Source organism: Nicotiana tabacum, chromosome 23 (assembly GCF_000715075.1).
Source record: "Nicotiana tabacum cultivar K326 chromosome 23, ASM71507v2, whole genome shotgun sequence".
In the NCBI taxonomy this organism is placed as follows: Eukaryota; Viridiplantae; Streptophyta; class Magnoliopsida; order Solanales; family Solanaceae; genus Nicotiana; species Nicotiana tabacum.
In genome coordinates, this window is record NC_134102.1 from 114,892,414 (window position 1) to 114,919,706 (window position 27,293).

The 27,293-nt window shown below is 38.0% G+C and overlaps 1 pseudogene; it reads right to left on the reverse strand.

The window, feature by feature from the left end:
* Window positions 1-12,422: 12,422 nt before the first annotated feature.
* LOC142177339 (phosphatidylglycerophosphate phosphatase PTPMT2-like) overlaps window positions 12,423-27,293 on the reverse strand; it is a 101,525-nt pseudogene continuing 86,654 nt past the window's right edge.

The window sequence follows — 27,293 nt, forward strand, 5'->3', positions numbered from 1 at the left end:
ACGGTTAAAAAAAAGAGAAGAAAGAGATGGTAGAGATTAAAAAAAAGGTTAAATTAATGAAGAGTAACTTAAGAAATATAAATTTATAATAACGATATTTTTGTCTTGAAAAAATTAATTTTCTGCTCCTACTTCTTGAAAGAAGCTAGAATTTGTTGCTTCTTTCCAAAAGCAAAAACGTTACTTCTACTGATTTTGCTCAAAAGCACTTAATTGTTTTAGCCAAACATCTCAAATTTCTAAGTGTCGTTTCCGAAAAAAAATAAAAAATAAAATTTGACCTCTCAGAATTTTAGCTAAACTAGCGGCCAAACTTTTAACTTTTGCCATGTTAATATCCGGAAAATTGAGACTAGCGGGGACAGACGTAACTTGAGGATATAATATGTTCATTAGCTCATCCTTGTCTTGCACACCGTAAGTTGAAAATGAAGGGAACCTATGATTAATAAATAAAATTCATCCTCACTTTGGCAGAGTTGATATAACGTTCTTACTACTCCATCGGTTTCAATTTATGTGACTTATGATTTGCTATATAATTAAAAAAAAAAATTTAAAACTTGTGTTATGATAAAAGTTTTGAAGAATCATAATATTTGTGTGACTATAAAAAATTCTCATTAAAAATAAATTAAGTAAAATAAAAAATTTAAAATTAAATTATTTTTAAATACGAAAATATGTCTTTCTTTTTGAAACATACTAATTAAAAAATTATGTCATATAAATTAAAACGGAGGAAACATATATACTTTACTGTCATAGAAATATTATATTATTCTTTTTAAAATTCCGTGTTTAATCATTCATTGACGTCTAAAATAACATTGGTTTTCATACTCTTTAGGCAAAGTGGCAAACTATGAGTAGCTGCGATAGTGCCCCATTCGATATTTGGTCCTGGTCGGTGTACTGTAGTAATAACATGCAATACATGCGTGCAATTATAGTAAAGACCAATGCCATTACTACTGGTATAAATGTACTGTGTGCCCAATTGCCTTGCTGATTCTCAATAAAAGCAATGCATCTGCCCTATTAAAGTGTATGGCAGCTCAGCTCATTTTCACTCTCACTCGTCAAAATGGAAACTTCTTTGAGCTACTGTTCTTCGTTTCCTTACAAGTTATTATTGACATATTGTACTTTGACCCCTCGAAAAAAAGTTTTATTATTCTTTGACCTATTAAGTTAAGCATGGGAGTGTGTGGCACTTTTTTTGTTTTTGTGTGTTAGGTGACGATTTTTTAGCAAACTATTTAATCTTAACATTACTACCATTTTACTCTTATTGATATGACTTAGAATTCACTTGATAAAAAAATTTATTCTTTTATAAGAAAAAAATTTATTTTGCATATTATTGACATATATGTCAATAGTTTTCTTAAATTTCTGATCAATTAATTAAATACCTCCACATGAAATGGAACAGAGTAATAAGTGAAACTACGCATGCTTTAATTTTCATCCATGTATTTTGCTCTCTGAGTATATTGGTTAATTATAGCTTGGCCTTGATGGTGTCTCCCACTCCTTCCTAATTTCCTTTGGCCTCCATTCAAACAGAACTCAAGTATTCTAATACTTAATAAAAAGAAATGCGCCACTCCTTTGTCTTGAACCAGGTTCATGTGAAAAGGAGGGGTGAAATTCAAAAATAGTCAAATTTATAAGTGGTCGTTCAAAAATAATCACAGTTTCTAAAATAATTAAATTTAGCCACTTTTCATGTAAAGATTAATTTGAACGAAAATACTGTTCAAAATTCGAAAAATACTCCAGCATATTATACTGGAGTTCCAACATAAGTATACTAGAACTCCAGTATCCGGCATAAGTAAACTGGAGTTCCAATATAATATACCGATCCAGCATAATATGCTGGAAGTTCATACATAATGCACCGATCTCCAGTATATTATGCTGGAACTTTCCGTGTTGCAGTAAAATAATGGTTATTTTTCAATGAATTTGCAAACGCTAGCTATTTTTGAATGACCGATTCGAAAACTGACTAGCCCGTGCTATTTTTCCGAAAAAGGAGGCCACTGAAAATGCTCTCTTTATTTTTTGGAGCGTAGAACATGAGTGCAGGCCCTGGCTAGGCCCAGCTGTTATCCGCCCGGCTAAACTTGATTAATTCCTTACTTAAAGCAAAAAAGTATTATGAGGTTATGTAACAAATCAGCTGCACACATCTGATGGCCTGAGGCGCAGTACCAGGGATAAGAATATGCCAAGACACCTGGACCAATACGTGATCCCAAACTCCAAGACAAATACCATCTGCCAAGTTGTTAGAGAAAACGACACCAGCCCAGCTACGCAAAATGTATAAATAGACAGAAGGCTCACTTAGAAGAGCAGGAATGAACTTCTTATTTTTCTTTCATTAGCTATTTCAATAGCAATCTGGAACCTCCCTCTTCTTGTTTTCCATTTTTTTGCTTTGGTTTCCTTGTTTTTTTGCCAAGGTTGAGAACTATGAGTTGTAAATTTGGAGCTTACTTGAATATCATAACTATCATCTTACATTTGGTGCTTTCATTGACCCTCCTTCAACAAATGGGTGGTGGTGCACATAACACTCGGTCGAAATCCTTGGAGGAAGCTGTGAAACAGCTCCAAGAATAATCAGTTGTTCACACCAAAGCTTTGGACTCCATTAACAGTACCCTTCAGGAGATTGTTGCGCACATTGCTTCTCAGAGAGCTCCCTCTCCGACGCCGGCACCGACCGCCGCTAGCCCTTCTTCCTCTGTGTTGGGTCAGTCAACAATGCTGCAACAACAAACTGGATATCACCAACGAACCACACCGCAAACCCCAGCTCTTAACTTCCCTCAACCACAGCAACAACAACCCTTTAATCACTTATACACAGAGATAGAGCGATTGATTTATCGAAGTGTGACGGTAACGCTGCGGAGAGTTGGTGTCACGATCCAAACCGATGGGCCGCGACGGGCACCCTGTACCTTACTCAACCGAGTACCAACATAACGTATCTTTTCGTATCATACTATCATAAATAACTGAGCCAGAGAGGCTGCCGTGAGATAGATAGAATACAACATGTAATACCAACTTATATATAAGACATATGGGCCTCTAAGACCAAAATAATCACTCGTACATTGAATATAGGCCGACAAGGCCATACAATCTTTTACGTACATGACATCTGTCTACAAGCCTCTAAGAATACATAATTGTCATAAAAGTCGGGACAGAGCAACGCCATACCAAACAATACACATCTAAATCATACTGACCAAACAAGCAACTCTAGAGCAAATGAAATGCACCAACATCTTCCGCTGAGCTGATCGCCTACTTGGAGGACTCTCGACCTGGCTATCGAGACCTGCGGACATGAAACGCAGTGTCCCTAGGCAAAAGGGACGTCAGTACAAATAATGCACCGAGTATATAAGGAATGAAAATCGGTAAATAATAGACATGAAAGAAACATGGAATAAAAGACTCGACATGTATGTCTAAATAACTCTGTGAATCATTTCATATTTATAATGTCATGCATATGCGTATAAATGTCATACCATGCATAGGTATATGCGTTCATAACATCATCAAGCCTCTAAGGGCATCCCATTATATCATCTCGGCCACTGTGGGTAAATCATCAACGTATACCAGCTGATCAAATGGTGGTACGTATATAATGTTGTAACCTTTTCCCATATCCCATATACATATAATATACACGTATATAACGCCATTTGGTCATTGGTCAATGTACATGTATAAATGACATCTGGTCATGAGTCAATGTACATGTATAAATGCATGAAATGCATAAGAAATACGTTAATAAAATTTTCTCGGAATGTCATAAAAATAATATGTCTGTCGGATAAAACTTTATCAAATACGTATTTTTCTGAGACCCATGAACAGAAGATATAATCATAATTCATACGGGGAATCAAGAATATAGACACCCATAATATTTCTATGAATAGTCATTTGTGGAAATTGTGCATTTGCTCGTTTCGTTCGTGTCGTATAGATCATGCCAAAAAGAAAGAAGATATAGCCTTAACATACATGAGTCGATTCTCTTGAGAAAGATTACACCGTATAGTTAATTAAGGTACTCTGAAATCTCGGGTTTTTGAAGTGTTGAAGACGCTATGGAATATCATACTTTGAATTCGTGAAGAGCCTTGAAATCTCACGTTTTGAAGGAAATATTGAAGCAACCCACATTGCTAAGATGATAAAGAATTATTTTGGTTGAATTCTTGGAGTCTCGTCCGTAAGCTTTAGTATCAAAAAATGAAGCTTAGCACTGTAAAATGAATTCTTCAAAAAAGTTAGTTGGTAGGTCCCACTAATTTTGATGACTTAGCCCCTTTAGTCTTCCAAATGTGCCATGTTGCTTCTTAATTCAAGAGCCATTCTTTTAGCTCTTATTGGCTGCCACGTTAGGGGCTTCAACCTTATCCAAAGATTTTTTTAATTAATCTCCCACTAAAATTTATTAATCGGCAAATGGCCAAATATACCTTTCTACTTTCGAAAATGGTCTAAGAATACCCATCGTTATACTATTGGGTTATCTATCCCCCAACATTCATACTTTGGGTTCAAATATACCCCTAATTTAAACGGAGGGACTCGTGTCATCGTCCTGTTGGTCAATTTTAAATATCTCCTAATTAATTAAAAAGACTCATTATCCATACACGAAAAATAATTTTTTTTGTTTGTAAAAACTGGAAAAAAATAAAAATTTTTTTTTACTAAAAACAGAAAAAAAAATGAAAATATTTTTTTTCCAGTTTTTACAAAAAAACTGCTTTAAAAAAACTGAAAAATATTTTCTAAAACAATGTTTTTGTAAAAACTGAAAAACAAAACTGAAAAATAATTTTCTAAAGCAATTAAAAACTGGAAAAAACTGAAATACTTTTAACTAAAAACTGAAAAAAAAAAAAATTTGTTTTTTCAGTTTTTACAAAAAATTGCTTTAGAAAATTGCTTTTTAGTTTTTTATTTTATTTTTTAGTTTTTACAAAAATATTGTTTTAGAAAATATTTTTCAGCTTTTTTTAAAGCAGCTTTTTTTGTAAAAACTGGTTTTTTTTTCATTTTTTATAAAAAAACATCAGTTTTTTTTCCAGTTTTTATAAAAAAAATTGCTTTAGAAAATTAATTTTCAGCTTTTGTTTCCAGTTTTTACAAAAACATTATTTTAGAAAATATTTTTCAGTTTTTTCTAAAGCAGTTCTTTTTGTAAAAACTGAAAAAAAGATATTTTCATTTTTTTTCCAGTTTTTAGTAAAAATAATTTCAGTTTTTTCCAGTTTTTACAAAAAAAAAATTATTATTTTTCGGGTATGGGTAATGAGTCTTTTTAATTAATTATGAGATATTTAGAATTGACCAACAGGACGATGACACGTGTCCCTCCGTTTAAATGAGAGGTATATTTGAACCCAAAGTATGACTGGAGGGGTATAGATAACCCAATAGTATAACGAGGGGTATTCTTAGATCATTTTCGAAAGTAGTGGAGTATATTTGGCCCTTTGCCGTTTATTATTATCCAATTATCCACCTAATTATGAATTATCTCAAATTACTCAAAATACTACTCACTTTTAATACACTTTGTACACCTTACTATTATGGTCATGCGATACCTTGTATGACACTAGTCCGTAAATGCCGGGTATTTTATCTCGGGCCGTATTTTATCTCAAAATGTCAAATTTTGACGAAATTTATTTTTTTTGATTTGCTTACCCTCTCAACTTCACCAATTTACCCATCACTTGTTTGAAATAGTATAATGCTTATAATTTCAAAATAACCCCATTCCCGAATTCACGTCGATTAACTTACGATAAAATTTTAATATACAAAAATGCGGGATGTAATATCATTTCCAAACTTTCATCAATTTATTTATGGCGTACTTTCACGTACAAAAATATGGGGTGTAACAGTTGGATCTTTCAAGCCCATCAATATTTCGACCACTACAATATTTCTGATGAAGAACGTATCAATCAATTTTCCTTCTTCCTTAAAGGTGACGCCAGAGATTGGTATCAATGGATGTATCGAAATCATCAGTTATGCGGTTGGGCTCACTTAATGAGAGCTTTTGTGACTCGTTTTGGGACGAAATCATTTGAGTCACCGGAGAGTTTGATCGCAAAATTACAAATGACTTCTTCTGTTCATGACTATCTCTGCCGCTCTGAAAAGCTTGCTAACCGTACAACAGAGATGTCACCGCCCATGTTGAAACATTGTTTTACTTCAGGGCTCCAGCCAGAGATTAAGGCTGATGTGCTCTCCTTTCGTCCAACAGACTTGAATGAGGCCATCGGCTTGGCCTTCTTGCAAGAATAGAAATATTTGGCCCAGCCCAAACAAACAACCTGGCCCACTTCTTTTACTAAACCACATCCCTTTTCTCTGACCCAACAACCCAATTTGACCCCTGAATTGACCCCACCGCTTTAACCATTCAGGGGTACTCTTTCTTAGCCAATTTTTTTGTCATTGATCTACATGGGTCTAATATGGTTTTGGGAGTGATTTGGCTAGCCACCTTGGGTCCTAGAACCTCAGATTATATTAACCGTTTATTTGAATTTAATATGGATGGAAAACATATTTGTTGGGTTGGGGATCCCTGTTCAGTCCCAAGTCAAGTTAATATTTCCACTCTCCGCCGCTTTTCAAAGACAGATTCTATTTCTTATCTTCTGAGATTGGAAATTCCATCACAGGGTGCCGATTTGTGCTCACAATATTCACCCGATTTATTATCTGTGTTGGACAATTACAATGATATATTCCAACCCTTTAATTCATTGCCACCATCCTGACCTCAGGACCATCAGATACCTCTTATTCCTAGCGCTAATCCAGTGAATGTTCGCCCATATAGATACCCTCACGTTCAGAAGGAGGAGATTGGACGTCAAGTTTCCGAGATGCTCAAATCTGGGATCATCCGCCATAGTTCCAGTCCTTATTCTTCTCCTGTCCTATTGGTTCGTAAAAATGATGGAACATGGCATTTTTGTGTGGACTATAGAGCTTTAAACTCCATAACTGTCAAGGGCCGCTTCCCAATTCCTATTGTCGATGAGTTATTTGATGAACTTCATAATGTTGCCTTCTTCTCCAAATTAGATCTTTTGGCAGGATATCATCAGATACGTCTTCATCCACCTGATATTGAGAAGACAACTTTTCGCACTCATGACGGGCACTATGAGTTCTCTGTGATGCCCCATCTACTTTTCAGTTTACCATGAATTCTATTTTCAAGCCTTTCCTCCCCTAGTTTGTGTTGGTGTTGGTGTTCTTTGACGATATACATGTGTAGTATAGTCAGTCATGGCAGGATCATCTCAATCATCTTCAATCAGTGTTTGATCTCCTGCGCCAAAATTCCCTGGTTGTTAAACGCTCCAAGTGTCATTTTGGCCAATCTTCAATCGCCTATCTCGGCCACATCCTTTCTTCGAAAAGTCTTCAAGTTGATCCGGAAAAGATTACTGCTATTTTATCATGGCCTCTGCCTACTTCTGTCAAAGATGTGCGTGGTTTCCTTGGCTTAACGAGATACTATCACCCTTTTGTGAAAGGGTATGCTCAATTGGCTTCACCACTTACAGATCTCTTAAAAAAAGATTCTTTATGGTCTGATGTTGCTTCCGCTGCCTTTCTCCAACTGAAAAAGGCTTTGAGCTCTGTTCCTGTTTTGGCATTACCGGATTTTTCTAAAGTCTTTACTGTGGAGACCGATGCTTCGGGAACAGGGATTGGTGCAGTTTTATCTCAAGAAGGCCATCCTGTTGCCTTCTTTAGTCAGAATTTATCCCCGAGAATGCAATTGGCTTCCACCTACAATAGAGAAATGTTTGCTATAACTCAAGCTGTCCAAAAATGGCGCCAATACCTTTTGGGACGCAGATTCATTATCATAACGGATCAACAACCGTTGAAGTCTCTTACCAGTCAAGTCATTCAAACTCCGGAACAACAAAGATGGCTTAGCAAATTGATCGGATATGATTTTGACATTTGCTATAGTCCAGGAAAGCTTAATGCCGCTGCTGATGCATTATCTCGAGCATCTACAATGTAGGCTTTGACGTTGGCAGTTACAGAGTTAGCTTTAATTGATCAATTGTGCAAACTAAACAAATCCGACTCTGAATTAGTTGCATTGCAAAAACAGTTACATGAGAATCCGAATCATTACCACAGTTTTCTTTCCAAGGGGGTCTTCTCTTATTCCGAAATCGTTTAGTGATTCCTCATAATAGTCAACTTCACACTTTATTACTTGATGAATTTTACTCTTCAAAGCTCGGGGGTCATGCTGGCATATCCCGTACATTTCATCGCCTTTCCTCCAATTTTTATTGGGCGGATATGCGTACTGATGTTAAGAAACATGTTATGGAGTGTCATATTTGTCAACAAATGAAAGACTCTTAACTTGAAACCTGCTGGTTTGCTTTCTCAATTGCCAATTCCTAATACCATATTTGAAGACATTTCCATGGATTTTATCCCAGGTCTTCCTTCTTCTCATGGTAAAACTGTCATTTGGGTTATTGTGGACCGTCTATCCAAATACGGCCACTTTATTGCTTTGCCCACCCATTTCACCAGTCACAAGATTGCTGAAATATTTGTTAAGGAGTTCATTCGGCTTCATGGATTTCCTCTGACAATTGTTTCTGACCGTGACCCTCTCTTCTTATCTGAATTTTGGCATGAAATTCATCAACTTCAAGGTACACAATTGGCCTTAAGCTCTGCTTATCATCCTCAATCTGATGGTCAAACGGAGACCTTAAACAAATGCTTGGAGATGTACCTTCGTTGTTTTGCAACTGATACACTAGCGACTTGGTTTCCTCTTTTGCCATGGGCCGAATTTTGGTACAATACTTCATATCAGCACAACTCTAAAGTGACACTATTTGAAGTTGTGTATGGGCATCCCCCTCCAACGGTTGTTAGGTATGTCAGGGATAGTTCTACTAATCCTTGTGTGGCTGCATCTCTCATTCAGCGTGATGATACTTTAGTTGTTTTAAAGGCCAATCTGTTACAAGCTCAAACTCGTATGAAAGCTTCAGCGGACAAGCATCGGCGTGAAGTAACCTTTGAGGTGGGAGACTGGGTGTATGTTCGTCTCCGTCCATATGGCCAACTCTCACTGCTCTTACAACGCCACACCAAACTCAGTCGATGATTTTTTGGACTCTTTCGGATTGTTCAGCGCATTGGCGAGGTAGCTTACAAGCTGGAACTTCCTCCATCCTCTAAGATCCATCCGGTCTTTCATGTATCTGTGCTTCGCAAATGCTTGGGGGACCCTTCCCATCAGATCACTCCCATTGATCTTTTAGATAATTCCTCATCTATGAACCTACAACCAGAGGGCGTGTTACAGACACGAACAATTACTAGAGGTAGCCATCAAGTGCATCAGTGCCTTATCAAATGTACATGACTTCCTCATTCTGATGCAGCATGGGAACCTTGAGGACAAGGTTCGTCTTCACGGGGGCGGCATTGTAACAAATCAACTGCACACATCTGATGGCCTGAGGCGCAGTACCAGGGATAAAAATATGACAAGACACCTGAACCAATACGTGGTCCCAAACTCCAAGACAAATACCATCTGCCAAGTTGTTAGAGAAAACGACACCAGCCCAGCTACACAAAAGGCATAAATAGACAGAAGGCTCACTTAGAAGAGCAGGAATGAACTTGTTATTTTTCTTTCATTAGCTATTTCAATAGCAATCTGGAACCTCCCTCTCCTTGTTTTTCATTTTTTGGCTTTGGTTTCCTTTTTTTTTTTTGCCAAGGTTGAGAACTATCAGTTGTAAATTTGGAGCTTACTTGAATATCAGAACTATCATCTTTACAGGTTCTGATTTTCTTTATTTTCTTATAATAAGTGCACAGAATTAGTGATCAACGAGGAGATTTAGAAGATTGCGATAGGATATCATCAATTATTCTGACAAGATAATGTTAATCATTGATTCTACAGTTAAGAGATCCTGAAACAAAGATCCCAAGCTTTTTATATTAAACTAGTGAAATTTTTCGCGTTTCACGCGGTTGTAAAAAATATCACTAAATTTTAAAATATTTTTTACATATATAGTAGATGAAAGAGATAATGTCTTCCATATATATATAAAAGATAATTCTACATATTTTGCGCGTTGTATCGAATTAAATCAAATGCTCCATCGCTTGTGCAGGCCCCCAATCACATATTTAGCATTTTAATTAGAATTGGATTTTAGGTAATTGCATTTTTTCCCCATTTTCTTTTAAAAACGAAATAAAAGAGAAAGGATTTTTTTGAAAAAAGTGGGTCCTTTCTATCCCCCCCCTGAGAGGGGATAGTCAGTGGTTCGTATTGGAATCAAAAGATGGTTGCTGAAACAGCAAACAAGGAATGGCCAGCCGCATCAATGGAAGGTTGCCTAACGGCTTTCTTTTTAGGTCTTGGGGGACAAGGATCGGCAAATATGTTTTGGTCCCTTCTTCGAGATCCAGTATGCTGGAAATTTACCTGCGTAGGATATTTTTTCTTGATTTCAATGGATTTTAGTTTCCTTCTCATATTCTTTATTCTAAGGGAAGGTGAGACTTGGCGTAACTGGTAAAGTTGTTGCCATGTGACCAGGAGGTCACAGGTTCGAGCCGTGGAAACAGCCTCTTGCAGAAATGCAGGGTAAAGTCGCGTACAATAGACCCTTATGGTCCGGCCCTTCCCCGAACCCTTATGGTCCGGCCCTTCCCCGAACCCCGCGCATATTGAGAGCTTAGTGCACCAGACTGTTCTTTATTCTTTATTCTTTATTCCAAGGAGAAGAGCGTACTTCACTTCACAATACTTGCTCCAATTATTTGTATTCTATCAACAAAACCAAAAACTTTATATATATATATATATACACACACACTTACTTTCATCTTACAAATAATAAGCAATTCAATTCAAAGAAGAAAATCAAAACACAAATTTCGAAAAGAAATTATTACAATTTGAGAAGAATCAAACATATCCACTTTAGGGTACTTGTTATGATTATTTGTATCCTATTAGCAAAAGAGGTATTTTATTTTGTTGTACATATAATATACAATCCAATCCTACGAATAAAATGAAACACAAATTCACTACTTACATTATAAAAATCACAAATAGTAATGAAGCAGAAAATAATTTGTATTATAGAAGAAACAAACATGCAGAAGGCTCAACAGAGAAGAACCTGCGCCTGCTTCGTGACTCTTTGCTCCAACACTTTTTATTGACTACAATAAGAAGTGTTTCCAAAATATTCAATGATGCATTTTAATGTTTAAAATTTATTCCTTTTACGCAATGAGTTATTATTGGTTAGTAATTAGCAAACTTCCAACAAAGTTTAACTCATAAGTGACTAATTTGAGCCTAAACAAAAATACAGACTTGTGACAATCGAAAGTTCATATAAAACGAAAGAGAACACACGAGAAAGTAAATAGAGAAGAAAAAGATACACCTTAGGACAAGCCATAAGAAAATAATGGAAAAAGAAATGCAATCAATGTATAGTTTTTCGAGCTCTTGCTGACACCCTCTCCCGCAAATGTATCATTATTCAAGAGCCTTCTTCCTCGGTGCAAACTAAAACATGAATCCAATACTGCAGTAAATATGACGACATTACTATTTTAGATAAAGAAATAAAAGGATAACCTTGGGTGGGGGTCTCATGAAACAAAGTTATAAATTTATATAGGGAAAAATAAATGAATACCATAAGGTATCTTAATTTTTAAATTAAATGTTTGGGGGTTACGAATATGAAAAGCATGAGAGTTATGGATATTATTAAGAGTAGAAGTTAAGGTGGTATGAGTTATGAAAGTAATATTTTAAATTTTAAACAAACAAAGGACAACAATGATAAATGAAAATGATATTCAAGTGCTAAAGCTAAGTGTGCTATGTTCTAGAAAACGGTTACATTAGGTCCTTTATTATTCCATTATGTTAAATAGATTAAATGAGATGAAAGAAAAAATAATAAAAAAAAGATAAATTATCATAGAGTTACACATTAAATATTTGGGGGTTATGGATATGAAAGGGATGGGAGTTATCGAGATTATTAGAAAACCAAAACATATCAAAATTTTTAGAAATATTTTTTTCCCATTCACAAAACTACAACATTTTTTCAAGTGAAAGGTATGTCCAAACATGATTCCAAATTTTAAAATAGTTTATTTTTCACCTCAACTCTAAATACTATTTTTTAATAAAAAAGTTATAATTTTTATGTCCAAACGCCTACAACTTATATGTACAAACACGTTGCTGATCAGTGTGCATTATAGCAGGCACGTGCCTCCGTCAACTGCCTGGTAACAGGTCCATAACCACCTGATACTTTCAAGGTCGCCAAGAGGCAGGATAATCTCGCTATCATCGGCGTTGTCCTTGCTATTCGGGGCACACCGCACAATGACTAACTTGTATGGGTCAAAATCAGTCCTTATAATATTTGGAACAAGATAATCCTAAAAAAGAAATTCTTGAGTCGTCGTTAGTCGAGATGGGTCAAGAAGCAGCAAGATTCATAGTCGAAGAGTCGACGAGAGCCGTGGTCGAGATGCCAATAAGAGTCGAGGTCGAGCATTGTTGATACAACTGTAACGACTAGTTTATAAGATAGAATGTTAAAAGGGAATATTTTACTGGATATTCCTTCTATATTCCCTACGCTTGTACTGTTAGGGTTTCATAGGAACATGCCCCATATAAATAGAAAAGAAAGATAATGATAAGGGCATGTAATATTCATTTGTAAGAACACACTTGGACAAAAAGATTCTCTTTCTCTCTCTTACTAAGATACAAATACCGCTTTTTTATTGAGATTCTTATCTATATTATTCCATATTTTTTCATCAAATCCGAGAATAACTCGAATATTCAAGGATTTGTCTGTCACTCATCATTGATGGAAGGAACAACCATCTAGTTTATCCTTTATTGGGTGAATCATTTCTCATATTTACTTAGTGCCATTTATTGTTATTCATTGTTATTAAATGCTACATTATTGCTCGTGCTTTTTGGAACAGTTATTGCATATTATTATCACTATTTGACCAAATCCATCTAAAGTTTATTGCACTCTTGAAAGCTACATCTATAAATATTATTGTTAACTATGTTTAACCCATAATTACATAAATTTAATTATTTTAACCAAGAGCCATAGTTTTGGTCAAACAATTTGGCGCCGTCTGTGGAGATTTCTTAGTTAAATTTTTAGTTTCCTCTAGATCTACGACTATCACGAGTCACTAACATTACAAAACCCAAGATCTCCTTTCTTTGTGCATACAAAACCCTACATGGCAGGTAACCGAGAAGAAAGGACGAGAATAGCAAGTGACCTCCCAACCAACCTCATGAACGTCATCAATGAAAGTTGTGAAACGGCGGGTGAGGACACGACACCCAGTGCATCCCCTAGGCGAGACGGGTCACCACCCCATACTGTAGCATAACGAAACCCCGAGGTAAAGGAGCCTCCATGTCTGTAGAGGAAGGGATACCCCCAACTGTACAAAAACTCCTCGAGGCATGTCTGATCAACACGCTAACGAGCATCCTCAGCAAGCCTGCTCCAGGCACGACTGCAGAAACTGTAAGGACTTGCACGATATAACAAATAGATTAACAATGCAATCCACCTCTCCCTTAGACTACATGTATTACTCATAATGTCATTGACAATGCAGGTGAAAACGCCCTCACGACCATCCTAAAAAGGATGGAAGGCGCTCCGAGGTCAAATGAAAGAACACCAAGAAAGGGCCGACAAGTTACCAGGCACTCCTAAGCTGTTGCAGAAGAGGGATGTCGGCCGGTTCGCCGAGCAGCCCTACAGTGATGATGCAGCACCGTATGCTATACCAAAAATCCTTCAAAATGCTGCCCTACCTCAGAGTATACGACAACTCACCGACCCCGAGGATCATGTGACTCATTACGTCACCGTCGTAAAAGGCAACGACCTTGCCAAAGAATAAGTCCCTTCCATTTTGTTGAAGAAGTTCGGCGAAACCCTCACTGGAGGGGCACTAACCTAGTATTCACAGCTACCGGCATGCTCCGTAGAACTTTTGAAGAAATGGAAGAGAATGTTCGTGATAGCTCATGACGAAGCCAAGAAGGCCGATGCGAGAGTGAACGACATATTTGCTATTAAACAGTCTCTGGGGGAGGCACTGAGGGATTTCCTTGCTCGGTTCAACCGAGTAAGGATGACATTGCCAAATGTATCCTAAGGGATGACAGTCGCGGCTTTTTAGAACCGTCTGAGTAGATATGGTTCAAGAGCAACTAGGAAACTATTGAGTCGGTTGATGAAGTACCCCCGACCACTTGGGACGAAATCCATAATGCTTATTGTGTCGAGGTCTGTGCAGATGAGGACTACCTCAACGGGTCGACTCACCGATTAACCTCGGTACAAGCCGAATCAAGAGAGGATCGAAAAGATAATGCCAGAAGAGATCATCCAGTTCTGCGACCTAATAGGGAACAACATCAACCATATATCAGGGCGGCCGCTGCCCCCTCCCCCCGCTATGAAGAAGGTCCATCCAGACCAAGGATGGGAACTCATCGGAGCGACAGAGGTATGCCCCCTATTATCTACTCACAATTTTTGTGTGTAACCTACAGAGATAGTCTATGCCCTGGAGAAGCTCGGGCCAAAAGTGAAGTGGACTCCAAAGATGAGATCGGATCCTAACACCAGAAAATTCGACGCTTTCTATGAGTTCCACCAGGAACGAGGGCACAAGACTGAAGATTGCATCGCCTTGAGGCAGGAAGTCGTGAACATGTTACGACAAGGACCACTTAAAGAGCTGCTAAGTGATAGGGGAGAAACCAATTTCTCCAGAGGACGCGAACATCAAGGGCCGCCTAAGCCACCCTCACCAGCTCGTATCGGCGGCGGCAATGATGCCTCTATCAACAATGTGAATTTCACCACTACCCACAAACTCATGTGATCTATCACCCGTGAATGATACGATGAACTCGAAGAAAGTATCATCTTCGACAGTCGGATGCCGACGGTTTGGCTTTTTCGCATAATGACTCACTCGTTATTACTCTGCGAATTTTAGATACTGATGTTAAACGCATTATGATAGATGACGGGAGCGGCGCGTGCATTATCTATCCCCGAGTACTTACCAAATGAAACTCGAGGATAAGATAGTACCACGCTACATCACGCTAACTGGTTTTAACAATGAAGTTGAACGGACATCCGGGGAAATCACACTCCCTGTTCTGGCCGGTGGCATGACTCTTCAAACCACATTCCACATCATGGACTAAGACACCGCGTACAACGCCATAGTGGAGCGACCATGGATACACCCCATGAAGGCCGTTCCCTCCAGCTTATACTAAGTCGTCAAATTCTACTACTAGAAAACAGACCTATTGTGACGGTTGCAAAATCGTTGCTATAGACAGCAAAACCATTGCGATAGACCTTTTGCAACGATTTAAGGACCATTTCACCAGATCGCGTGCCAATAGGTCTACTGCAACGGTTTATTGTAATGGTTCTACAACCATTGCGGTAGGATTTCTATTGCAAGGGTTTTGGACCGTTACAATAGGCTCATCTATTATAATGGTTATTTAGTCTAATAGGTCGGTTGAGTCACTACTAGAAATTTGGTAAAAACCGACCAAAAAAATGGACCAACGTTGGTCGGTAAGGGCCAAAAACCGACCAAAACACAACCATTTATGTGTGGACGGTATTTTTGTGGTCGGAAAGGAATACCGACCAAAGTTGGTTGGAAATTACTGACCAACTTTGGTCGGTCAATTAAATTCAAAAAAAAAATATTGCAAAAAAAAAACCCGACCAAAGTTGGTCGGTATTTTAATTATGTAATAAAAATATTCACCATCTGGGAATCGAACCGGGGTCTGTACTGTGGCAGAATACTATTCTACCACTAGACCATTGGTACATTTTGTTTTAAGACTGTCTTTTATTTGATTTATACTCTTTAATTATATTTTCGCATGAAAATAACCGACCAAAGTTGGTCGGTTTTATTAAAAAGTAAAATTACCGATCAAAGTTGATTTGTTTTTTTAAATGATCTGCCGAATTAACCGACTAATTTTTGTCATTTTTTTTAATATTAATTTTTATTTATTTTAATTGAAAAACAGACCAAAGTTGGTCGGTTTCTTGAAATATAAATTTCGCGGGACTCAAAAATAGTTTCCCGCATTTTTGCGCCAAAGAAAACCGACCAAAGTTGGTCGGTTTCGTAAAAAAAAAAATTGAGGATATTGAAAATTTGACCAAAGTTGGTCGGTCGACCTTGGTCGATTTTTGCCGAATTTCTAGTAGTGGGTACCTGTTGCAATATCACTTCATACAACGGTTGTTGAGGATATTGCAACGGTTATTATGCATATAAAGCAACGGTTATTACGAGCTATTGCGACTGTTTGTTAAGACTATTGCAACAATTTGTAAGGCTATTGCAACGGTTTCCTAGTGTATTGCAACACTTTATTAAGTCCTTTACAACGGTTTTGGAACCTATTGCAACAACTTAATAATGTGAGAATTTACCTTTTTATTTGGCTGTGATAAGTAATTAACCTATGTAATAAAATATAATGCTCTGAGATTTGCATAAATCACAAAAGAAAACTATTGATCAATAAAATCATAATCCAAAATATTCAACTTGTGTATCAAAATATATAATGGCATACTTAAGTTTTCAAAAAGTTCAAAAATAAATAATTCCTAGAACATCTGAAACTCTATCAACGATCACTAATACATCCAAGTTCTTCTCTGCTATTGTCTATTATTCATTCATTTGCTTCGCCTACAAAAAATTATAAATAAATAATTAGTAGATATTTCATAAAAGAATATATTCACAAGCAGTATTACCCCAAAAATATTTTAATTTTTTGAGATCTCAATATCAAAGGAAATCTTTTCTTCTTATAGATGTAAATATTACATCCAATCATTTCTAGGAGCCATCAATTAATTGATGTTGTAAGCACTCCAAATAATAAAGTATAAAATCACTAAACACTATGTCAGTATAAATTCTATAGAAAATTGAAACTATAATTTATAAGTGAGGAAGATTTTACCACCCTATCTTTGGTTTTTCATGTTGGACAATAATCATAGACACTTACTCGAGGTTTTCCTTGGCTTCAATAGCTACAGGTTGCTCTTTTCCTACTGCAAAGGCAGCCTTAGCTACATCTTGAGCAGCTAAAGCTTTTAAATAAAGTTTAGTCATTTAATCTTACTAATAGACTGCATTTTCCTGTTATACTTTTAAATGAAGATTAATTACACCCTTTTAGTGCAACATATATATTTTTTTGTTTAGTTCAGAGAGTATCTACCCGTTAATTTTATAGCATGACCTCGTCTGTTGGATCCATTTTCAGGTGACCAGAAAAGTTGACCAACTATGAAGCGTCTAAAATAAAAGATAAATTTTTTTTGCACTTGTAGAATTGATCTATATCAATTGCAGAAAGTTTGCACACACTACTAAAGGATAATAGTCTTTTAAGATATGTACCTTGTTAGAAAAACCAATCTGACCAGTAACTGCTATTCCTTAATGCTTAATTCCAAATCTATTGCCTCTTGACATAAGCTTCTAGCAGCTCTGTTACTCCCAAGACAAGTCATGACGCACAAATAATCAGGAACTCACAATAACGTAACCAAATAATAATTGACATAGAGCTTGAACAGTAGTCTAAAACCAAGAATTACAAATAATTAACTTATCTTTTCTTCAGAAAGTCAATAGTGACTTATAGCCTATACTCCAAAAACAAACCTCCATTTGCTTCAAACTTTCATCGCTTGATACGAAATTCAAGCAGGCTACTGGGGTATCTGACACAACAACTTATGGACTGGTTACTGTTGCAGCTATGGTCCTGCAGCTCATAGCCATCTTAACTTTATCAGTAAATCCATTAAAGAAAAAAATATGAATCTTAAATTTCTAAAATGTCAATTTTCGTATGAATCAGTAAATCCTTCTAACAAAAATCTCACATGAAATAAAAAACATAGAAAACCAAAGAGGCAGGTATCGCGAAAGATTTTTATCTCACAGTTTTCTATCTAAAAGAATTCACCCCGGATAGTTAAGCCGGTATTATTTTACCTTTTTTATGATTGAATACCAATATATAACATAAAAGAAATAGTACTGAAGTGAATGATAGTAGGTGTTAGGATTAGTTACTCAATAATGCAGCAGGATAACAAGTGTTAGGATTAGTTACTCAATAAGAAAGTGACTTGGATCTCTCTTATTTTTCTCTCTCTCACACAAGTTTTTATATAGCTATATTGTTTCTCTCTTGCTTTTCTCCATCACACAAGGTTTATATATTCATTCTCTTTTCTTTTTCTCCAATTTCTCAACTCAAGGCTCAAAGGAAAAAAATCATCAGAACAATAAAAATTACTATCATGAAGAAATTAGCTTCCACTAATAAGTTAATACATTCTCATCAAGCTCTCATCATACAAGTAGACTATTCTCGTTAGTAAATTAAATATTACTAGTAAGTTTCGGTAACCAACAAACTCAAAATACAAAATGCTTATGATGGTAGGCATATTTCGAACTGGAAAAGAAAGTTAACCCTATACAAAATACAATGACCAAAGTTCTTTCATGGATGCTTTAATAATAATTAAAAATCACCAACTCGTAAAGACATAACTATTACTTAATCTGGAGCTAAAATCACTTTGGCACTCTATAATTGTTCACATAGTTCAGCTCCTTCACTCCATTCCTGTATTGTCAATTATAGATACCTTTGCAAGTGTAAAAAATTGAGAAACTACCTTCCAAAAACAAGCAAAACCACTGAAAAATTCACAAAATCTTAAAGAAACTCATCTAAATCTACTTTAGAGGCTCAAGACAAAAATGCTTGAGAAAAATCTATGTTCAAACCAGAGAAGAGTGAACATAGACAACCATATAAATTGTAAGAAACTCCAGGTAGTAGGAATAATTAAAACCTGACATAAATTCCCAATTTCATTCATTGAACATCATATTAACTTGATTAAGGTCATACCCATAACAACCAAACACTTTCATTAAATCCAAAATCTAGGAGCATTATAACTGTAAAATCACATGCAATATCACATATAAAAACAGAAAGGGAAGAGAAAACGTGTTACACCCTATATTTTCGTACGTAAAAACTGCGTCGTGAGCAAACTAATGTAGGACAAAAAATGAGATCATCTTTGAAAATATATAAAGTAAGTTAATCATGTTACCTCGGAGGTTACAAATATTGAAGATCATGAACAACAAGTGCAAAAAAGGTTGGAAGGTTCAGAAGCTAAAGGAATTGAAGAAAATAATGTTTCGTCGAAAGTCGACAAGTTGGGAATGTTATAACATGTACTTTTGGAGTGAGACTAGGGTGCTTAACATGCTAAGTAGGTTATTTTATGAGTTATGATAGTCGTATGATAGTCGGATGTTATGTTTTGAATTCAATCTAGTGGTGGAACAAAAGTCGATGAAAGTCATCACAAGTTACGTTCATAAGTTTTACTGCAACTTTGTGTCGAATGTAACTGCGATTTTCTCCCAATATACTTAGAGTTATGGGGTGTTCCACCCATAAAATTAAATATCTATGAGTCTAGTTTCTAACGCATTAAACCGTTTGTCAATACGATGTTGGAGTAGAGAGATATGGGCATTTTTGCGAGACTGCATAGTCTGTCACCAACTTGCTTAAATGAGAGTCCAAAAATGGGCCAGTTCGGGTCGTCCAAAGATGCCTGTTTAAAGGCCTATCTCCTTCATATATTAAACTGATAATAGCGCATAATAACCAGACATAAGCTCTGCAAAAATCCTCCCAAAAATTTTCCACAAACCCCACTTGATTTTCTCTCCCTTTCAAGTTCTAATTGGAGGTAAAACATAGAGTTTGAAGAACCAATATAGGAGTTGAGTTATACAAAAAATAAGGTAAGTTTAATTATCTCTTTCATCCATTTTTTATGCTGTAAATACATAGTAAGTCATTCTATATTTGTAAGAACTCACGGGACGGTGATCGGAAGTCGTGAGTTCGAGTTATTCACTTATAGCAGACTGTTTTGTGGACTATTTTTTGTTACTATTGGGATGCGTGTTTTACTACTATTTTGTGGAGTTTTGGAGGAGTAAGGGTGTGGAGAAACACCACATAAATGCAGGATGGTGGGCTGGTAGTTCGTCGTAACATTTTCGGGTTGTTTGATACTACTACGGTGGTCGTTTTGTGTATGAAGAGAGGGGTGTGTTGGGATGCTTTGTAGTATTTTGTGGTGTATATAAGGTTAGAAAATAATGTATATATATTGTTATTGTTGTTTTTTTGGTGTTGTTGGTGTTATCTTAAATTTGGAGGAAGTAGGGATTATAGGGGAGATGCTGCCCGTTTTAATACAAAATAAGCTTGTCGTTCATTGTGCCATAGTTGTACCTTTCGTAACTTAATGATAGTATTATTATTATTGTTGTAGATTAAGGTGCGAAGAGGCGAGTTAAACTTGATGATTGGAAAGATTGTGGTAAGGTATGTTAAGGCTAAACCTTTCCTTCATTTTGGCATGATCCCGTAACTACATATGTTTGACAATGAGACATAAAGAGAATTTTGTATTCATAGATTTATTCACATTATCCTAGTATCAGAAGTTACAATATTCTCCTTTATCGGGACTTTATATTCAGTTAAGTATTATTTTCTTCCAGTCAAGAGAGTAGAGGGTCTATATATATATATATACAGTATTACAGTATTTTCACCACCATCGAGCTATAATCGATGGGCAGGCCCCTATTGGGCAACCTCTGATCAGATGGTAAGTTATATACCGAGCCTATTATGGCCGAGCACCTATGAGCAAGCCCAAGATAACCGAGATAGAGAGCCTAGTATGGTCGAGCGCCTATGAGCGAGCTTACTACGACCGAGCAGTTACACGTACCGAGCCTTATAGGGTCGAACATTTATTTTACTTACTATATTGAATGAGTTGAGTTAGTATCAATAGGTAAGTATATCTCCAGATTATTTTTGACTCCCAGTTACTTTTATTTATTATATTATCAGTTCAGTTTCAACTTTCAATTATGTTATTGCCTTACATACTCGGTACATTATTTCGTACCGACGTCCTTTTTCTGGGGATGCTGCATTTCATGCGTGCAGGTTCAGATAGACATACATGTAGACCTTCTCAGTAGGTGTTTTCCGAGTTCAGCCTGATCGATAAACTCCACGTACTTTGGAGTTTCCGGGTCTAGGGTTTTGTGTACATCTTCTGTATATATGTATGTATGTTATGGGTAGGTCAGGGCCCTGTTCCGATCACAATACATCCATCAGTAGAGGCTTATAGACATATCCTGTTAGCTTTGTCAGCTGTAGAAGTTATGACGGCCTTGTTGGCCCAGCTTTATATTGATGTTTAGTCAGCGCTAGTTTCTGTTCAATTTTATAATTTGCTTCGTAAAGTGTCTTGCAATGTGGCCCCATGGACAAATTATGACATTATATGTTCAGAGTCCCTTAGTCGCAAGTTGGTACGCTAGGTTAGGTGAGGCACCGGGTGCCAGTTTTTGCCCCCAGGTTCGAGGCGTGACAAACTTGGTATCAAAGCAGTTCTCTCCTAGGGAGTCTACAAGCCATGTCTAGTAGGGTCTTTTTTATAGATGTGTTGTGTACCACATTATATAAGCTGGGAACTACAGGGCATTTAGGAGTTGGTTACCCTTCTTTCAAATCTAAATCGTGATGTAGAACTGAGTTATAGGAAATTTAAGTTGAACTTACGTATTGGTGTTGCATACACAAATGATGGTGACTAGGAAGACTACGGCTAGCTAGAGGGGAGATACAACAATAGGTGAAAGGACCAGCAGCGTACCCTCTGTAGATGGGTCCTAGTCTGAGGCCCAGGGAAAAACCCCTACTCAGCCATTACCGGCTCCTCCACCACCTAAGGAGATTCCTAGGGATATCACACACCCAGTTCCCCCTCCACTTCCATCAGATCAAGACTTGAGGAGTGAGGTGCATTTGTTGACACAGTTGGTAGCTACCCAGCAACAAGCTAGGGCATCAGCTAGTGCAGGATCTTCTAAGGGGTCTGGAAGTTCAAGGGTCTGAGAGTTTATTGCTTTGAGTCCCCCAGAGTTCATGGGATAGATCAGAGGGAGGACCCGCAGGATTTCATAGATCAGCTTCATAGGATCTTTTGGGTTATGCATGCCACAAAGAAAGAGGCAGTTGAGCTAGTAACTTTTCGGCTCCGAAATATAGCCATTCTTTGGTACGAGGGATGGGAGAGGTCCATGGCACGTGATGCACCTCCAGCTAGTTGGGAGAATTTTTCAGATGCCTTCCTTGACCAGTACTTACCGCGGGAGATCCGACAGGCTCGGGTCCATCAGTTTCTAGCCCTCAAGTAGGGCAATATGAGTGTTCGAGAGTATAGTCTCCATTTTGACTAATTGGCCAGATATGCACCATCTATAGTTGCCACTATGCGGGACATGATCCACAGGTTTATAGTAGGGTTAGCGCCAGAGTTGACCGAGGCATGTGCCACCACTACATTGCAGGATAGTATGGATATCTCCTGGATTCAGGCATTCGCTCAAAATATAGAAAGGGGTAGGCGTCGCCATCAGGGTACAGAGAGGATTGAGCAAGGGCAACGTAAGAAGATGAGATTTCCCAGGTCTCAGGAGCAGTCTCAAGGTACTTATAGGCCCCAGTACTTCGGACGGCCACCTAGGCCTCCGCCACCTCAGTTATAGGGTTAAGGTATGACCTCTATACTCAGTCAGGACCAGGTAAGAGCTCACGGGCATCGGATTTGCAATGACAGCGAGGTTCAAGGCAGACATGGTCATTTCTGCCGCGGTGTGACATTTGTGGTAAAGGACACTTGCGCCAATGCTAAGCAGGTTCTGATGCTTGTTATACATGTGGGCGTCCGGGGCATATGATGCGAGATTTCCCAAATAGAGATTCTGGGGGTATGGCATAACCAACGAGTTCAGTAATAGGATCATCTATGTATGTGCATCCTTCAGGGCGTGAGTCTCAGTCTTCGGCTGGTAGAGGTCGAGGTCAAGGTAGAGGTTCCAGTTCAGGTGGTAATCAGAACCGTATCTATGCTTTAGCGGGTTGACAGGACCAGGAGTCTTCACCAGACGTTGTGACAGGTATATTGACCATTTGCTCTCATGATGCTTATGCCTTGATAGACCCATGATCTACTTTATCGTATATTACCCCATTTGTCACAGGAAAGTTTGGTATAGTGCCTGAAATACTAAGTGATCCTTTTGCAGTATCTACACCTGGTGGAGAACCGATTATTGCTAGACGGGTTTACCGAGGTTGTACGGTGATAGTTTGTAATCGTCAGACCTCAGCCGACCTATTTGAGCTAGAGATGATGGATTTTGATGCTATCATGGGCATGGACTGGTTGGCATCTTGCTATGCTACAGTTGATTGCCGAGAAAACGCAACCAGATTTCATTTTCCGGGTGAGCCAGTCCTTGAATGGGTAGGTAATACAGAGACACTTAGAGGTAGGTTTATTTCCTATCTGAAGGCAAGGAAAATAATCGCAAAAGGGTGCATTTATCATATTGTGCGAGTTAGAGATTTAGATGCTGAGATACCTAAACTTCAGTCTATTCCCGCAGCAAAGAGTATGCATATGTATTTCCAAATGAGCTTCCAGGTATTCTTTTAACATCGATTTGCTTCCAGGAACTCAACCAATATCCATCCCTCCGTATAGAATGGCACCTACCGAATTGAAGGAGTTGAAGCAGCAGTTAAAAGATTTGCTGGAGAAAGGTTTCATCAGGCCTAGTACCTCACCTTGGGGGTGAACCGGTACTGTTTGTGCGGAAGAAAGACGGCTCGCTGAGGATGTGTATCGATTATAGGTAGCTGAACAAGGTAACTATTAAGAATAAGTATCCACTTCCAAGGATCGATGACTTGTTTGATCAGTTGTAGGGGGCTAGATTCTTTTCACAGATAGATTTGAGGTCGAGATACCACCAAGTCAGAGTCCGGGAGAAAGATATTCCGAAGATAGCCTTTAGAACCCGATATGGCCACTTCGAGTTCCTTGTCATGCCCTTCGGGTTGACAAATCCACCCGCCGTATTTGTGGACTTGATGAATAGCCAATTCCGACCATTTTTAGATCTGTTCGTGATGGTATTTATTGATGATATTCTAGTTTATTCAAGTTTAGAGGATGATCATGCAGACCACCCACGAGCGGTACTCCAAACCCTCCGTGATCGTAAGTTGTATGCTAAATTTTCTAAATATGAGTTATGGTTGAAGTCTGTAGCATTCTTGGGGCATATTGTATCCGATGAAGGTATAAAGGTAGACACTCAGAAGATTGAGGCCGTGAAATATTGGCTTAGACCTACCACTCCGACAGAGGTTCGTAGCTTTCTAGGCTTAGTAGGATATTACCGGAGGTTTGTAGAGAGTTTTTCTTCCCTTTTGGCACCATTAACGAAGTTGACATAGAAAACAACTAAGTTTCAGTGGACGGAGGCTTGCAAGTGGAGTTTCCAAGAGCTTAAGAATAAGTTGACGTCAGCGCCAGTTCTAACACTTCCAGAGGGTCCAGAGGGTTATGCCGTGTATTGTGATGCCTCAGGTGATGGGTTAGGATGTGTCTTGATACAACATGGGAAGGTAATTGCGTATGCTTCAAGGAAGTTAAGAAAGCACGAGAAGAATTATCCAACCCACGACCTCGAGTTAGCTGCGGTTGTCCATGCACTTAAGATATGGAGACATTATTTATATGGTGTTCATGTTGATGTATTTACAGATTATAAAAGCCTGCAATATATCTTCAAGTAAAAAGAGTAGAGTTTGCGACAGAGGCGATGACTTGAGTTATTGGAAGATTATGATGTTAGCATTATCTACCACCCTGGGAAAGTTAATGTTGTAGCAGATGACTTAAGTCAATGATCTATGGGTAGCTTAGCACATGTAGAGGCCGAGTGAAGACAATTAACTAGAGAGATTCATCAGTTGGTTTGTTTGGGGGTTCAGTTAGTAGATTCCGACGACGGTGGAGTTGTACTCCAAAACACTGCAAAATCATCTCACATAGCTGAAGTCAAGGAAAGGCAGTACGAGGACCCAGAGTTGGTCGAGTTGAGAGAGCAAGTTCCACAGAAGAAGAAGCCGTTGTTAGAGCTCAAGGGAGATGGGGTTCTCAGATATAAGGGTCGTCTGTGTGTTCCAAATATAGCAGGGCTACGAGACAGGATTATGTCAGAGGCGTATTATTTGTGGTACTCCATTCATCCTGGGTCGACGAAGATGTATCATGACATTAAGGATGTATACTGGTGGAACGATATGAAGAAGAACATTGCTGAGTTTGTCGTCCAGTGTCCTAGTTGCCAGCGGGTGAAGGTAGAGCATCAGAAGCCCGGAGGGCTAATGCAGACTATAGAGATCCCGACATGGAAATGAGAGGCGGTAAACATGGACTTTGTCACGGGTTTGCCTCGTTCTCATCGTAAGTTCAATTCTATATGGATGATAGTGTATAGGCTCACACAATCAGCTCATTTCCTATTGGTCAGATCTACATCTGCAACAGAAGATTATGCAAAGTTATATATTAAGGAGATAATGCATCTACACGGAGTACCCGTATCTATTATATCTGACCGTGAGGCCCAGTTTACAACACATTTTTGGAGGTCATTTCAGAGTGGTATAGGGACTCAGGTGAATCTCAGCACAAAGTTTCATCCACAGACTGATGGACTAGCCGAGCGCATAATTCAGACGCTCAAGGATATGTTACGAGCATGTGTGTTGGATTTTAAAAGAAGTTGGGATGAACATCTACCTCTTATCGAGTTTGCATATAATAACAATTACCACTCCAGTATCCAGATGGCTCTGTACGAGGCTTTGTATGGGCGTAAGTGTAGATCTCCTATAGGGTGTTTTGATGTTGGAGAATCTGGGTTACATGGGCCAGAACTGGTTCAGTAGGCCGTAGAGAAAGTGAAACTTATCCGGGAGCGACTGTTGTCAGCTCAGAGTTGTGAGAAGTCATATTCTGATGTGCGACGACGAGACTTAGAGTTCGAGGTTAATGACTGGGTATTCTTAAAGGTATCCCATATGAAGGGCATGATGAGGTTTGGCAAGAAAGGAAAGCTTATCCCATGGTATATTGGGCCTTATAGGATGATTCGGAGAGTGGTCCAAGTAGCTTATGAGTTAGAATTGCCCTTAGAATTGGAGTCAGTCCATCCGGGTTTTCACGTATCTATGCTACGGAAGTGCATTGGTGATCCTACCAGAGTGGTGCCCACGGATGATGTACAGATTATGGAGGTCTTGTCATACGAGGAAATTCCAGTCGTCATCCTAGACCGACAAATCCGCAAGCTATAAAATATAGAGGTAGCCTCCGTGAAGGTTTTATGGAGAAGCAAGAATGTGGAAGAGATGACATGGGAAGCATAGGAAGAAATGAAGTCTAAATACCCCCACCTATTTCAAACTGAAGATATGGCTCGAGATGGGATGCTAAAACACAACTCTATTCAGGCTAGTAGGTCATCAGGTAAGCTCTTATTTCCTGACTTTCAGTATTTATGATTTACGACTGTGTTAGGAAATATGTTTCTATTTATAGACATCGGCCATGTGTGGTATGCATAGTATGTTTTCTAGCTGCGTGCAGGTTGGTTTTAGTCTAGTGTACGGAGGAGACTCTGGCAAAAACTTTTCCAAAGTCTCTAAGAGTAAAAATTTGAGGACAAATGTTCCCAAGGGGGGAATGATGTTACACCTTATATTTTCGTACGTAAAACTACGTCGTGAGCAAACTAATGTAGGACCAAAAATGAGATCATCTTTGAAAATATATAAAGTAAGTTAATAATGTTACCTTGGAGGTTACAAATATTGAAGATCATGAACAACAAGTACAAAGAGGGTTGGAAGGTTCAGAAGCTAAAGGAATTGAAGAAAATAA